The sequence below is a fragment of the Protopterus annectens genome, chromosome 6.part0 (assembly GCF_019279795.1).
Source record: "Protopterus annectens isolate FY-2018-M chromosome 6.part0, PAN1.0, whole genome shotgun sequence".
Classification (NCBI taxonomy): Eukaryota; Metazoa; Chordata; order Ceratodontiformes; family Protopteridae; genus Protopterus; species Protopterus annectens.
The window spans coordinates 425,350,010-425,365,997 of NC_056737.1; the positions used below are offsets into that span (position 1 = coordinate 425,350,010).

A 15,988-nucleotide genomic window follows, 5' to 3' on the forward strand; every position below is an offset into this window, starting at 1 on the left:
GTACAAAACTGTACTATGTCCTTCAAGGATGCATCTGCAGTCCTTACAAATGGGTAGAATACCATAGCCAAACTGGGGGAGGAGGAGAAATAAGATTATGGTGTAGTTAAGATCCCTTGCAAAACAGCAGTGGCAAAACCTGCTCGGGATCTGGAGTATAAAGGTAAATTATAATGCTTGGCAAATGTATGCACGGAGCTCCAAGTAGCAGCCTCTAAAATGTCTTTGGTAGCCACTCCTCGTAAAAAGCTGTGGTAGTGGCTGTAGCCCTTGTAGAGTGAGGCCTGATGTTTTCTGGAGTTTTCTTCCCATGGTAGGAGTAACAAAATCTAATGCAATTTCCTATCCACTTAGAGATTGTCTGTTTTGAAATTGCTTTTCCTTCCATTCCTGTTGCATATGCTACCAGTAGCTGGTCAGTTTTTCTATTGCTCTTGGTCCTGTCTAGGTAGTAACGTAATTGTCTATGTACATCCAAGGTATGCAACAGTCTTTCTCCCCTGTTCTGTGGGTTGGGGAAGAATGTAGGTAGGTGGATAGCTTGATTTAAAGATACCCTTGAGACCACCTTTGGCATAAAAGTAGGATTAGTTCTCATGGACACTATCTTGATGGAAGATCAGGAAGGGCTGTACTGCCATTAATGCCTGTAGCTCAGATACCCTTCTTGCTGAAGTGATTGCAAGCAGGAAAGCAGTTTTCCATGATAAGTACTGTAAATCTGCTGTAGCTGCTGGCTCGAAAGGAGGGAGTGTCAACTTTTCTAGCACAAAGTTCAAGTCCCATGCTGGCAATGGTGGCTTCCTAGGTAGTTTTACATTTTTAATTCCTCTCAGAAACTGCCTGAGCAGAGGATGAGAGAAGACTGGAGGATCCAAGTTGTATTCTGCTGAAATAGCTGATGCATGAATCTTAATGGAAGAATAGGACAGGCCGTTGTGGAAGAGCTCTGCCAAGTATTCCAGGATGTTAGGTATGTTTACAAGTGACACATTCTCTCCTTTTGCAGTACTCCAAATGAGATATCTTTTCCATTTCGCTGAATAATTTTTTCTTGTTGAGGGTCTGCGAGCCTCCAAGATAATGTCTTTAACCCTTTGAGATAAAACCGGGTTATTTGGTCTTATGCAATGTTCCAGGCAGCCAGCTGCGGTGTTTTCAGGTTTGGATGCAGGGTTTTGAAGTTGTTCTGTGTTAACAGCAAGGGAACCAGGGGCAGAGGCCATATTTGTTCCCGAGACATACTCCTCAGTAATGGGTACCAATGTTGCCTTGGCCAGTCTGGAGCTATCAGGATGATCCTTGGACGGTCTTCTTTGATCTTCAACAGCACCTTGTGCATCAAAGGAAGAGGTGGGAATGCATATGCTGTCAGGTTTTTCCAACTGAAAGATAGGGAGTCCACTTTCCAAGCAAGTGGGTGGTACGTCCTTGTGCAGAATTTTCTCAGTTGGTGGTTGTGAGGGGATGCAAAAAAGTCTATTTCTGGTAGTCCCCATTTCCCTGTAATGGTTTTGAAGATGTCCGGATGCAGCATCCATTCGTGGGCATCCGTGGTAGTTCTGCTTAGGATGTCTGCTAGAGTCATTTCTTTTCCTGGCACAAAAATTGCTTGTAACTGAATGTTGAAGCTCAGTGCCACATTCCAGAGGTCCATTGCCATCCGGCAAAGAGGGTATGAATGTGTGCCTCCTTGTTTGTTGATGTACCACATAACTGTGGTGTTGTCCGTCCTTATCAGCAGTTGACCCTGTCGAAGAAATGGTCAGAATGCCTGAATTGCCAGTTTTACTGCCAGCATTTCCTTTTGATTTATGTGTAGGTGCAGCTGGTCTTGAGTCCAAAAGCCTTGTATGCACTTGTCCAGCATGTGTGCCCCCCAACCGAGGTCTGAGGCGTCTGTTGTGATGGTCTGGCTTGGTTGAGTGCTGTGGAAGGGCAGTCCCTTGTTTGATTGACAGGCCTGGGCCCACCATTGGAATTCTTGCTTCAGGCATGGAATTATTGGAATTTGGGTTTCTAGGCTGTGCTTGTGCTGAGACCATAAATTCCTTAGATACCACTGTAACTTTCTCATATGTAGTCTGGCATGTGGAATCAATATTATGCAGGATGCCATGTAACCGAGAACTTGCAGGACTTTTCTTGCTGTTAGCTGGTTCTGCTTTGTTAATGCCATGAAGTAGAAAGGGAGTTGCTCCTGTTTTTCTACCGTCAGGAATGACATTTGTTTTGATGTGTCCAGATCTGCACCCAAGAAGGTTATCCTTTGGGATGGAATCAGCCTTGACTTTTTTATATTGACTGTGTATCCCAGGGCTTGTAGTAGATGAATGACTCTTTCCAAATCTTTTGTTAATTTGTTTTTGTTGTCCGCTTGTAACAGGCAGTCGTCCAGGTAAGGGTAAATTTGAATTCCCTGAAGCCTGCAATGAGCAATTACTGATGCCAGGCATTTCGTGAATACTCTGGGCGCAGTAGATAAGCCAAAGGGCAATGCTGAGAATTGATAATGCTCTGATCCTGCAAGAAATCGGAGGTATCTTCTGCAATTTGGTCGTATAGGGACGTGCAGGTATGCCTCCTTGAGATCTAGAGTTACCAGCCAAGACTCCTTGCCCAGCATGGGAAGAAGCTGCTGTAGGGTCAGCATTTTGAATTTTGGAACAATGAGGTATGTGTTTAAAGCGGACAGGTCGAGAATAGGCCTCCATTGGTTTTCTTTTCTTGGTACCAGGAAGAGTCTGGAGTAAAATCCTTGCCCTTGTTCCATAGATGGTACCCTTTCTACAGCTCTCATCCTTAGTAAGTGAGTTATTTGTTGTAGAGCTTCTGTCTTCTGATTTGGAGGTAGGTTTGGCATTCCTCTCTTCCTTGGTAGAGTATGGAAGTGAAACCTGTAACCTTGGTCTATTGTCTGTAAAATCCATTTGACTCCTGTGATGTAATGCCAGTTTACTGAAAATAAGGCTAGCTTCCCGCCTAAGGGTGCCTCTAGTTGTTCCCTGGTAGGCGGTGCCAGAGCCAAGTCACTGTGATTGTCCTGTGGAAGTGGTGGTGGCTGGATCTGTGGCTGTACCTCTCTGGTTGTTAGCCTGCCACTGACGTCCCCTGTAGGCACCTCTGGATTGACTCCTGCCTCTTGAGCGTCTATTCCTGCCTCTCGGAGCTCTGGAGGTGTCTGGAAAGGACCAATTCTTGGAAGGCCAGTTCCTGCTAAACCTTGGAGGCTGGACCTGCAAGAAATCCTTGACTGTCTGGACAGATTTTGCTTTCTCTTCCACCTTCTTCAGCACCTGCTGTGCAGGGGAGCCAAACAAATTGATCTTATCCATGGGAGCATCTAGGAGTTTTGATTTAACATGGTCTGGTAAGGACTGCTCTTTTAACCATGCATGTCTTCTGATCACTGTGCCAGTCATGGCTGATCTAAAGGAGGCCTCCAGTACATCATAGCCGCATTTTAAGGAATGATTACTGACCTGCTGAATGTTATGTACCATTTCCTGTACAGATTTTTTGTCTAATGGTTCATCCGAGGACAGTTTTTTAGTTAACTGGTCTAACATAAATTCCTGATACTGAATCATGTGGAATTGACAGTTCAAGGCCCTAGCTGAAAGAGTAGCAGAAGTGTAAACTTTTTTACCCCACCTCTCTAAGGCCCTAGATTCCCTTTCAGAGGGGAGGGGTTTTTTGGTAGAGGTAGCTGCTACAGCCTTGGGTCCCTGGGAGATAGTTTCGGGATCTCCAAAAAGGGCCTTATACAAATGATTGTGTGTGTCCGGAACCCTGTAGTACCTATCGGGCTTAGCAGGGGCCGGAGGAAGAGAATCAGGAGCAGTACAAGCATCATTAAAAGCATCATCCACAACAGTAAGTACTGGAGGAATGGCTAAAGGCCTATGCTGTGGCAAATGCAAAAAGGTTCTAAGCCTTTTCCTAGAGTCTGAAAAATCCTGGCCCTGCCATTGAAATTGTTCCCTCATAGCATGCAAGGTTTCCCCAAAAGAAAATTCCTCAGGCGGAGAGGCAGAAGGAATGGACTCTTCTGCATCAGAGTCCTCATAAGGAGAAAAAGGGCCCTCTGGAGGGTTTGAATTATCTGATTCATCTGAGGATCCATCTGAAGAAACTGGCTCAGGGGGCTCTACTCTAGTCCTCTTCTCTGGAGGTGGGTGAGAGGCCCTGTCTGGATGTGGTTGGGATCCCCGGATCAAAGAAATGAGATCCTCTGCTAGACTAAGCATTTGTGAAATAGAGCTAGGCCTGTGAGAGGGGGGGTCTTAGCAGTCACAGTTTTGGTAGTTTTTGCTGCTTTAGGCCTGGCAAAGGCCTTAAATCGACATGGATGCAGGAGGCCTAGCAGCTCCACGTGCAGGGGTAGAAATATCCAAAGGGATAGTATCAGATAAATCCTGTGAACCTGTAAGAGTAGGTGGGATTTCAGCAGCAGTTTCGGTCAAGCTGGATGAGGCCTCGGTAAGTGGCAAGCTTACGGCCGAAGGAAGAACCGTGGACTCGGTTTCAGCCGAAACCGAGACACTCACGGTTGGCTTAACCGCGGTTTCAGCCGAAACCGCGGACCGCGAGTGTCGGTCCTTTTCCTTGCGCTTTTTAGGAATTTGCGTAGTCGGAGTATCCGACGGCATAATGTAAGCAAAGGCGGAGCCGAAAAACTCTTCAGCAAATTCCGACCGACGTCTAAGCGTCCATCGGTTGAAAGAAGCACAGGCTAGACAAGCTGCTACGTCGTGGTCTGGGCCTAAGCAAGGTAAGCAGTAAGAGTGGAAATCTTTATGAGGTATTTGTTTCCCACAAGTTAAACAGTTATTCACTTTTTCTGACATCGGCTGAGGCAAGAAAGAGTCCCCAACGGGGTACTTAGCTTTTTAGAAGTCTTCGGTACTTGTAGTAGTAATCTCTGGTTCTGACCGACTGGCACTTGCGAACAGCTTCTGCTTCGGGCGCCACGCAGCAAGAAAGACTGAGGAAAATGGTGTCGGCTGATGCCTTTATAACCGAAGAACTGCAGCTATAACGTCGGGTGAAGTGCGACACCAGCCGAGGCCAGACCCAGACTTTGGAATCCGGCCGACCGAAGGGCTGCCTGACGACAGGACAACCCATTTGTAAGGACTGCAGATGCATCCTTGAAGGACATCTGCTGTAATACAACAGTTATGGCAAGAAGCTTCTTTGTATGCCTACCTCAGAGTCAAGTAGTGCAGCACCTCAATAAAAACAGATTACCAACCACTTCGATGAGCAAACCCCTAAAATTTGACACAGCTCTCAAAAAAGAAAACTGACTACACTTTTTCTGCACACCTCTGATACTGGACTGTGAAAGAAACAACCACAGTTATAAATTCCAGTTTGCTTGACATAAAAGCACACAAACAATGCCAGGCCAGATCAATGGCTGAATAACTGTGAGCAAATGACAGCAGAGTTCACTTTTATCCAAACTGTTTCTGTAACTAACAACCATAGATTCGTTTTGTGCATCTCACAATGTGCAATTCTGATCAAATGAAAATGTATGCAATAATGGCCAAAGCTGTGTATATCAACAGAGATATTAATACTTGCAGTAGCCTGTCGTCAACACACACACAATGCCTTTAACATTGTAAAAGTAGATAAACTGCATGCATTTATACTACTTCCACAATCTACATTCACTCACATCGACCTTTTCTATTACTATCCCTTTGAATTTCGTACAGCTTCAATTTTTCTCTCGTTCTACATTGGCAGTCATAGCAGAAAAATAGGTAGTACGGATACCCATTCGCCCTCTGCCACACTTGGATAGCAAGCCAGTTCTGCTCTTCAGTAAACTGAATCGTAGCCTACACAGGAAACTTTCAGTACCACCAATCCTTAACCTAGTCTTGATCAACATAGGAGATAAAACAGGTGCAAGTTTCCACTCCACATCACAGACTGCAGTTTTCAAGTGCAGCGACAAACCAGTGCTCTGAACATCACTAAAACTCCTGCAACTCAAACACAAATTAAATTGCCGGCATTCAGCAACACTGAATATGTTAACTGCAGCATACGACCATCTTCTGCAGAGTGTTTTTATTAATTCTCCGCAATCTCATGCCAGCAACTGATATACATGCCTGGAAAAAATAGCGAAATGCCAAGGTCGCAGAATGATACAAGGCAACTCTTGGGGGAAGAAAAATCAAATCAGTCTATGGATACCTAGTGATTCTTTTGTAATACAGCAATATACGATACAGGGGAACCTATAACATTTTGTACTCGTCTGCCCAAGTGCATGCATTGAAGCTCCAGTCTCTGTAAAGCAAAGTCACAGGTTATGGTTCATAGTCTCGGGTGCACCAAGGCCATTATACAAGCACAAAAAAGGGTTCCACTGTAGACAACCTCAGTAACACTCATCTTGGCGTTATTGATACCACTGCAGCTTCTGTAGCCAGAGCAAAACCAATTTAATGGCAATTGGCTTTATTCAAAGGCAACATTTTAAACTAAAATAAAATTCAGCAGCTTGTCATAGGCCAAATAAAATGCTTTGGCAGGCCAGATTATGGGCCACTGATAGCCTGTTGAGCACACCAATCTAGAACACTGGGTTTTGCATGATGCTTCCTTCAACATTCCCAATTAAGCCTTTTTCACCTCACAGACAGTCCAGTGCCCAGCCTGTTGCTTTGTGACATCTACTTCCACCCACTAGTCTCAGAAATTGATCCCCCTCAAAAGATATATATACCATCTTAGTATAACCAACATTCCTTACTCAGTATATACAGGACATAAATGTTCACATCTGTTCAAAACCGCAATCCACACTCTAATGTACGAGACCTTTTTAAAGACTATAGAATTGCTTTTGAAATCATCTTCCTCCTAGGATTAAATGCTTTGCGAGACAGACAAACAATTTTAATTTTGTTCTACAAAATACACATCCAGTTAATAGATCACCCTTCCTTACCTAAATTTCACAACCTCAGATATGCCACTCCTTCCTTACCTAAATCTCACAAACCCAGAGTCACCCACTGACTTAGGGACAGCACAAAACGTACAGTTGTGTACACTTAAAATAAATGTAGATGTTAGAGTGTATTCACTGTTGCAGTCATTACATTTGGGTAATCCTGCTGGCAAGTTGCCCTCAGTCGGCCTGAATTCCAAAGTCTTGGGTCCTGTGTCAGCTGCTGTCACCCCTTCCCTGATGTCAGGGGTATAAAAGAAGCAGCCAACGCCATTTTCTTCAGTTTTTCTTGCCCCAGATGTCAGGTGCCCCCTAAAAGGGTAGCCAAAATTATATATATAAAAATATATAAAATATATATATATCTCACATATATATAAAAATACATACACCAATATAAGCTTTACCTTCATCTACAAGCAAATACACCACATAGGTTGTATAAATCAGAGAAGGAAAGAAAAGTTCCAGCAGAAAAAAGGGGGATGGCGGGTGGGTAACCTGGACTGCAACAGTGAACACACTCTAACATCTACATTTATGGTACGTGTACACAACTGTACTATGTTCTTCCTGTTTCACTATTGCAGTCATTACATTTGGGTACAGTCCCAAAGCTACGGTTGGGAGGCTGGAGCTAAACAGCATTAGGAGCGGCTATGAGGCCCTGCAGAACTGCAGAGGCAAAGCCTGCCCTGGATTAGAGTGGCAGATGATAGTGCTTGGTAAAGGTGTGCACTGAACTCCAAGTAAAGTACAGTTTTGTACCTACCATAAATGTAGATGTCCGAACAGGATAGCATCTGCAGTCATAACAAATGGGTTGCCCTGTCGTCAGGCAGCCCTTCGGTCGGATTCCAAAGTCTGGGTCTGGCCTCGGCTGGTGTCGCATTTCACCCGACGTCATCTCTGCTGGTCTTCGGGTATAAAGGCATCAACCAACGCCATTTTCCTCAGTGTTTCTTGCCCCAGATGCCAGTTGCCCTCTTGGAAAACTAAATTTTGGGTAAATGCCAATGTTTCCAAAAAAAGATAGTAGGCAAACACAAAAAATAAGCATGTATGTACATATATACAAACAAATACACCATAAGAGATCCCCCCCCAGCTAGCTATTAGGAGGGTAAATACCCTAGGAGTACCACAGAGGGGAAGGAGGGTGGGTAATCCTGACTGCAGATGCTATCCTGTTCGGACATCTACATTTATGGTAGGTACAAAACTGTACTATGTCCTTCAAGGATGCATCTGCAGTCCTAACAAATGGGTAGAATACCATAGCCAAACTAGGGAGGAGGAAGAAGAATTATGGTGTAGTTAGGATCCCTTGCAATACAGCAGTGGCAAACCCTGCTCGGGATCTAGAGTATAGAGGTAAGTTATAATGCTTGGCAAATGTATGCACGGAGGTCCAAGTAGCCGCCTCAATAATGTCCTTGGTAGCCACTCCTCGTAAGAAAGCTGTGGTAGTGGCTGTAGCCCTTGTAGAGTGAGGTCTTATGTTCTGTGGAATTTGCTTTCCATGGTAGGAGTAACAGAATCTTATGCAATTTCCTATCCACTTGGAGATTGTCTGTTTGGAAATTGCTTTTCCTTCCCTTCCTGTTGCATAAGCTACTAGAAGCTGGTCAGTTTTTGTATTGCCCTTGGTTCTGTCCAGGTAGTAGCGCAACTGTCTATGTACATCCAAGGTATGCAGCAGTCTTTCCCCTGTTCTGTGGATTGGGAAAGAAGGTAGGTAGGTGGATTGCCTGGTTTAGAGACACTCTGGATACCACCTTAGGCATAAATGTAGGATTAGTTCTCATGGATACTCTATCTTGATGGAAGATTAGGAAGGGTTGTACTGCCATTAAGGCCTGTAGTTCAAACCCTTCTTGCTGGAGTAATTGCCAGTAGGAAAGCAGTTTTCCAGGATAGGTGTTGAAGGTCTGCTGTTGCTGCTGGTTCGAATGGAGGGAGTGTCAGTTTTTCTAGCACAAAGTTCAAGTCCCATGCTGGTAATGGTGGTTTCCTAGGAGGTTTTACATTCTTGATTCCTCTGAGGGACTGCCTGAGTAGAGGATGTGAGAAGACAGGGGGATCGAAGCTGTATTCTGCAGAAATAGCTGATGCATGTATCTTGATGGAGGAATAGGACAGGCCTGTATGGAGAAGCTCTGCCAAATACTCCAGGATGTTGGAAATATCTATCTTTGACACATCTTTTCCTCTTTCAGTACTCCAAATGACAAACCTTTTCCATTTCCCTGCATAGTTCCTTCTTGTAGAAGGTCTGCGGGCCTCAAGGATAATGTCTTTAACCCTTTGGGATAAATCTGGGTTAGTTGCTGTTATGTAATGTTCCAGGCAGTCAGTTGCAGAGTTTTTAGGTTTGGATGCATGATGTTGTAGTCGTTCTGAGTTAACATCAAAGGCATCAGGGGTAGTGCCCACGTTCTCCCCCGAGACATGCTCCTCAGCAATGGATACCAGTGTTGTCTTGGCCAATTTGGAGCTATCAGAATTATCCTTGGACGCTCCTCTTTGATTTTCAGTAGTACCTTGTGCAGCAAAGGAAGAGGTGGAAATGCATATGCTGTCAGGCTTTCCAACTGAAGAATAGAGAGTCCACCTTCCATGCAAGTGGGTGGTATGTCCTTGTGCAGAATTTCTTGAGCTGGTGATTGAGTGGGGATGCGAATAGGTCTATTTGTGGCATTCCCCATTTCTGTGTGATGGCCTTGAAGATGTCCGGGTGTAGCATCCATTCGTGAGCATCCGAGGTAGTTCTGCTTAACATGTCTGCTAGGATGTTTTCTTTTCCCGGTACAAATATTGCCTGTAACTGAATGTTGTAGCTCAGAGCCATATTCCATAGGTCCAGAGTCATTCGGCATAGGGGGTATGAATGAGTGCCTCCCTGTTTGTTGATGTACCACATGACTGTGGTGTTGTCTGTCCTTATCATTAAATGGCCTTCTTTGAGGAATGGTCTGAAATTCTGGATTGCTAGTTTTACTGCCAGCATTTCTTTTTGATTTATGTGCAGGTGCAGTTGATCTGGAGTCCATAATCCTTGTATGCATTTGTCCAGCATGTGGGGCCCCAACCTAGGTCTGAGGCGTCCGTTGTGATGGTTTGGCTTGCTTGAAAGTTGTGGAAGGGCAAGCCTGGGTTTGACTGGCATGCTTGAGCCCACCATAGGAACTCTTGTTTCAGGCATGGGATTAGTGGTATTTCGGTTTCTAAGCTGTGCCTGTGTTGAGACCATAAATTCTTTAGGTACCACTGTAGCTTTCTCATATGCAGTCTGGCATGGGGACCAGGATTATGCATGATGCCATGAAGCCCAAGGCCTGCAGTACTTTCCTTGCTGTTAGTTTGTTCTGCTTTGTTAATGCCAAGAAGTAAAGAGGGAGTTGTTCTTGTTTTTCTGCAGTTAGGAATGCCATCTGTTTTACTGTGTCCAATTCTGCACCCAAGAATGTTCTTTTTTGGGATGGTATCAGTCTTGACTTTTTTAAATTGACTGTGTATCCCAGGGCTTGTAGTAAGCAAATGACTCTTTGTAAGTCTTTTGTCAGCTTGCTTTTGTTGTCCGCTTGTATCAGGCAGTCGTCCAGGTATGGATAAATTTGGAATCCCTGCAGCCTGCAATGAGCGATTACTGATGCCAGGCATTTTGTGAATACTCTGGGCGCAGTAGATAAGCCAAAGGGCAATGCTGAGAATTGATAATGCTCTGATCCTGCAAGAAATCTGAGGTATCTTATGCAATTTGGTCGTATGGGGACGTGCAGGTATGCCTCCTTGAGATCTAGAGTTACCAGCCAACACTCCTTGCCCAGCATGGGAAGAAGTTGCTGTAGGGTCAGCATTTTGAATTTTGGAACAATGATGAATGTGTTTAAAGCGGACAGGTCGAGAATAGGTCTCCAACTTTTCTCTTTTCTTGGTACTAGGAAGAGTCTGGAGTAGAATCCTTTGCCCTGTTCTGTTGGTGGTACCCTTTCCACAACTCTCATCTTTGTTAATTGAGCTATCTGTTTTAGAGCTTCTGTTTTCTGATTTGGAGGTAGGTTTGGCATTCCTCTTTTTACTGGTAAGGTGTGGAAATGAAACCTGTAGCCTTGGTCTATAGTCTGCAAAATCCACTTGTCTCTTGTGATATAGTGCCAATTTTTTGAAAATACGGCTAACTTTCCGCCTAAGGGTGCTGCTATTTGTTCCCTGGTAGGCGGTGTCAGAGCCAAGTCACTGTGATTGTCCTGTTGCAGTGGCAGTGGTTGTATCTGTGCCTCGCTGGTTATTGCCTTGCCACTGGCGTCCTCTGTAGGCACCTCATCTGGATTGATTTCTGCCTCTGGGACGTCTATTCCTGCCTCTCTGAGATTTAGAGGAGTCTGGAAAGGACCAATTTTTGGAAGGCCAGTTCCTGCTAAACCTTGGGGGCTGAACCTGTAAGAAATCTTTAACTGTTTGTATAGATTTTGCCTTCTCTTCCATTTTCTTCATTACTTGCTGGGCAGGAGAACCAAATAGACTGGCCTTATCCATAGGAGCATCTAATAGCTTTGCTTTAACATGATCCGCAAGACCTGTTCTTTCAACCATGCATGCCTTCTTATAACTGTGCCAGTCATGGCTGATCTAAATGAAGCCTCCAGTGCATCATAGCCACATTTTAAAGAATGATTACTAACCTGCTGAATGTTATTCACCATTTCTAAAACATATTTCTTATCTAAGGAATCATCAGAGGACAGTTTCTTAGTTAACTGATCAAGCATAAACTCTTGGTATTGGATCATATGAAACTGACAGTTCAAAGCTCTAGCTGAGAGAGTAGCAGAGGTGTAAACTTTTTACCCCATCTCTAAGGACCTGGATTCCCTTTCAGAAGGGAGAGGGTTTTGCTGAGGTCGGCTACTGCCTTAGGCCCCTGGGAGATAGTCTCAGGATCTGCAAGTGGAGCCTTGTATAGGTGGTGATGAGTGTCCGGTACCCTGTAAAACCTATCGGGCTTGGCAGGGGCTGGAGGTAAAGTATCAGGAGCAGTGCAAACATCATTAAATGCATCATCCACAACAGGAAGAACTGGAGGTATAGCTAAGGGCCTATGTTGCGGTAAATGTAGAAAGGTCCTAAGCCTTTTTCTTGAATCTGAGAAATCTTGTCCCTGCCATTGGAAATGCTCTCTCATGGCATGTAAGGTTTCCCCAAAGGAAAATTCCTCTGGTGGAGAGGCAGAAGGAATAGATTCTTCAGCATCGGAATCTTCAAAAGTAGAAAAAGGAGCCTCTGGATGGTCTATAATGTCTGAATCATCAGAAGAATCATCTGAGGACACTGGCTCAGGGGGCTCTGCTCTAGGTCTCTTTTCTGGAGGCTGAGAGGCCCTGTCTGGGTGAGATTGGGATCCCCTTATTAAAGAGATGAGATCCTCTGCCAGAGTAAGCATTTGAGAACTGGAACTGGGCCTGTGTGAGGGGGGCTTAACAGGCACTGATTTAGCAGTTTTGGCTGCTTTAGCTCTGGCAAAGGCCTTTATAGACATGGCTGCAGGAGGCCTAGCAGCACCACGTGCTGGGGTAGAGACATCCAAAGGGATGGTGTCCGATAATTCTAGTGGAACCACATTAGTAGGCAAAACTTCAGAGGCCGTTTCAACTAGGGTAGCAGGAGCCTCGGTAGTAGTCATGGATTCGGCTGAAGATTGACCCGTTTGCTCGGTTTCGGCCGAAACCGAGACAGACACTCGCGGTTTGCTTAACCGTGGTTTCGGCCGAAACCGCGGACCGCGAGTGTTGGTCTTTTTCTTTGTGTTTCTTAACAATTTGAGAAGTCGGAGGATCCGACGGCATAATGTACGCAAAATCTGAGCCGAAAAACTGTTCAGCAAACTCCGACAGACGCCTAAGCGTTCGTCGGTTGAAGGAAGCACAGGCTAAACAGGCTGCTACGTCGTGGTCTGGGCCTAAACAAGGTAAGCAGTAAGAGTGGAAATCTTTATGAGGTATTTGTTTCCCACAAGTTAAACAGTTATTTACTTTTTCTGACATCGGCTGAGGCAAGAAAGAGTCCCCACGGGTAGTTAGCTTTTTAGAAGTCTTCGTAGTATTCGGTAGTAGTTATCTCTGGATCTGACCGACCGGCACTTGCGAACAGCTTCTGCTTCGGGCGCCACGCGGCAAGAAAGACTGAGGAAAATGGCGTCGGCTGATGCCTTTATACCCGAAGACCAGCAGAGATGACGTCGGGTGAAGTGCGACACCAGCCGAGGCCAGACCCAGACTTTGGAATCCGGCTGACCGAAGGGCTGCCTGACGACAGGACAACCCATTTGTTAGGACTGCAGATGCATCCTTGAAGGACATCAGCCTCTAATACATCTTTGGATGGTACTCAGAGAAAGGCTGCTGAAGTGGCTCTAGCTCTGGCTGAATGTGGCCTAATGCTCTTCGGCACTGGCTTGCCATGGTGTAAATAGCAGAAATGAATGCAGTGCCCTATCCACTTCGAAATAGTTTGAGATAGCCTTTCCTTGTGATCCTGCAGCATATGCCACTAGTAATTGAGCTGTCTTCCTGAAAACTTTGGTTCTGTCCAAGTAGAATCTAAGTTGTCGGTGTGCGTCCAAAGAATGCAGAATTCTCTCCCCCTTGTTAGGTGGATTTGGATAAAAAGTTGGCAGATGAACAGTTTGGTTAAGAGCCACACTGGACACCACCTTAGGCATAAGCGTTGGGTTTGTCCTCAGAGAGACCCTGTCTGGATAAAACATGATAAAAAGTTCCACAGCCATGAGTGCCTGTAGCTCTGAAACCAGTCTTGCAGAAGTTATTGTTAGGAGCAGAGCTGTTTTCCAAGATAAAAACTTTATGTCAGCAGTAGCAGCTGGCTCAAAAGGAGGCAGGGTGAGTTTTTCCAAGACATAGCTGAGGTCCCATGCAGGCACTGGTGATCTCCTTGAAGGCCTTAAGTTTTTGGCTCCTCTGAGGTACTGCTTTAATAAAGCATAAGAAAAGATTGGTGGCTCTGTATTGTAATGAGCTGAAATGGCAGAAGCATGAATTTTAATTGATGAAAAAGATAGGCCTTTGTTCAGCATCTCAGTTAGGTATTGCAAAATCTGAAGAATATTTGGAACAGCTGTATCAGTTCCTTGTGCCTGGTTCCAAGCACAGAATCACTTGTTCCAAGCACAGAATCACTTCCATTTTCCAGCATAAGATTTTCTAGTACTAGGCCTTCTGGCTTCCAAAATGACATCCATCACAGCTTTACTGAGAGGTGTGTTTTGTATGACATTATCCGCCATGCTGCCAGGTTTAAAGTACCGAGTTGGCTGTGCAGGATCCGATTGTTTTGCTGGAACAGTTGATGAGGTACTTGAGTTAAGGTCCAAGCTGGGCATTGAGACAAGTTCCTTAGGATTGGATACCAGTAATGGTGTGGCCAGTCTGCGGCAATCCGTATCATCTTTGGCTTCTCCTGTCTGACCTTTAGGAGTACTTTGGGGAGGATAGGCAGTGGAGTTAAGGCATATACTGATAGGGCGTCCACTTTCAATGCTGGTCTGTGATGTCCTTGTGCAGAATCTTTTTAGTTGGTAGTTGTGAAGGGAGGCAAATAGATCTATGTCCGGGCATCCCCATTTCCTTATCATGCTGAAGACTTGTGGATCCAGCTGCCACTCGTGAGGATCCATGAGGTTTCTGCTTAGTTTGTCTGCCAGAGTGTGTTTTCCTTTCCTGGCAGGAATTGTGCCTGCAGATGTACTTGGTAAGTCAATGCTGTGTCCCACAAAGTCATGGTTAGTCTGCAAAGGGGGTAAGAATGTGTGCCCCCCCTGCTTGTTTATATACCACATGACCGTGGTGTTGTCTGTCTATCAGTAGTTGTCCCGGATGAAGTAGGTCCTTGAAGACTGTCAGAGCATTTTGAACAGCTAGCATCTCCTTTTGATTGATATGTAGATGCATTTGGTTTGAGGACCATGTGCCCTGAATGAGTCTTCCTGCCATGTGGGCCAGGCATAACCTGAAGCATCCGTTGTTAGTATCTGCCTGGCTGGGGGTAATGTGAATGGCTGTCCCTTGTTCTGGTGACAAGCTTTCGCCCACCATCGAAACTCCTGTTGCAGGCAGGGAATCGGAGTAATCAGTTTCCAGGCTGTGGCAATGTTGAGTTCAAACACTTTTTAGGTACCACTGAAGTTTCCTCATATGCAGTCTTGCATATGGAATTAGTAGGATGCAGGATGCCATGAAGCCCAAAGCCTGCAGACTTTTTCTTGCAGATAACTGGGCCTTTGTTGCCAACATTTTGAAATAAGTAGTCAGTTGCCTTTGTTTGTCTGACATGAGAGAAGCCATCTGGGCAGTTGTATTTAACCTTGCACCGAGGAATATTATCTCTTGAGAGGGTACTAGTTTTGATTTCTTTTCGTTGACTGTGTACCCTAGGCATGTTAGAAGTCTTTTCACAAATGCCAGATGCTGTAGAAGAATGTCCTTGTTCGCTGCTTGAATTAGACAGTTGTCCAAGAAAGGATATATTTGTATTCCTCTTTGTCTGCAGAATGCAATTACTGGTGCCAGGCACTTTGTAAAGACCCTGGGCACAGTAGATAAGCCAAAGGGCAGTGCAGAGAATTGGTAATGCATTGAGCCAGCCTTGAATATGAGGTATCTTCTGCATGACTGTCTGATTGGGACATGCAGGTATGCCTCTTTTAGGTCTAAAGTCACAAGCCAAGCATTCTTGCCCAGCATGGGCAGAAGCTGCTGCAAAGTCAACATTTTGAAATTTGGTATATCCAGGAATGTGTTCAAAATAGATAGGTCCAGTATTGGTCTCCAGGCCTTGTCCTTTCTGGGTACCAAGAACAGTCTTGAGTAAAATCCTTGTCCCTGCTCTTGCTCTGGTACTTGTTGAATGGCCCCCATGTCCATGAGGGAAGAGGCTTCTTTTTGCGCCTCTGCCCATTGATTTTTTGGGAGATCTGGCCAGCCATTT

At 45.0% G+C, this 15,988-nt stretch overlaps 1 protein-coding gene across 5 annotated transcripts in view; it reads right to left on the bottom strand.

Annotated features, from left to right (window-relative positions):
- The window catches only part of MTA1 (metastasis associated 1), a 3,368,231-nt gene that overhangs the window by 3,235,444 nt on the left and 116,799 nt on the right, over positions 1-15,988 (bottom strand). The window lies entirely within an intron of this gene.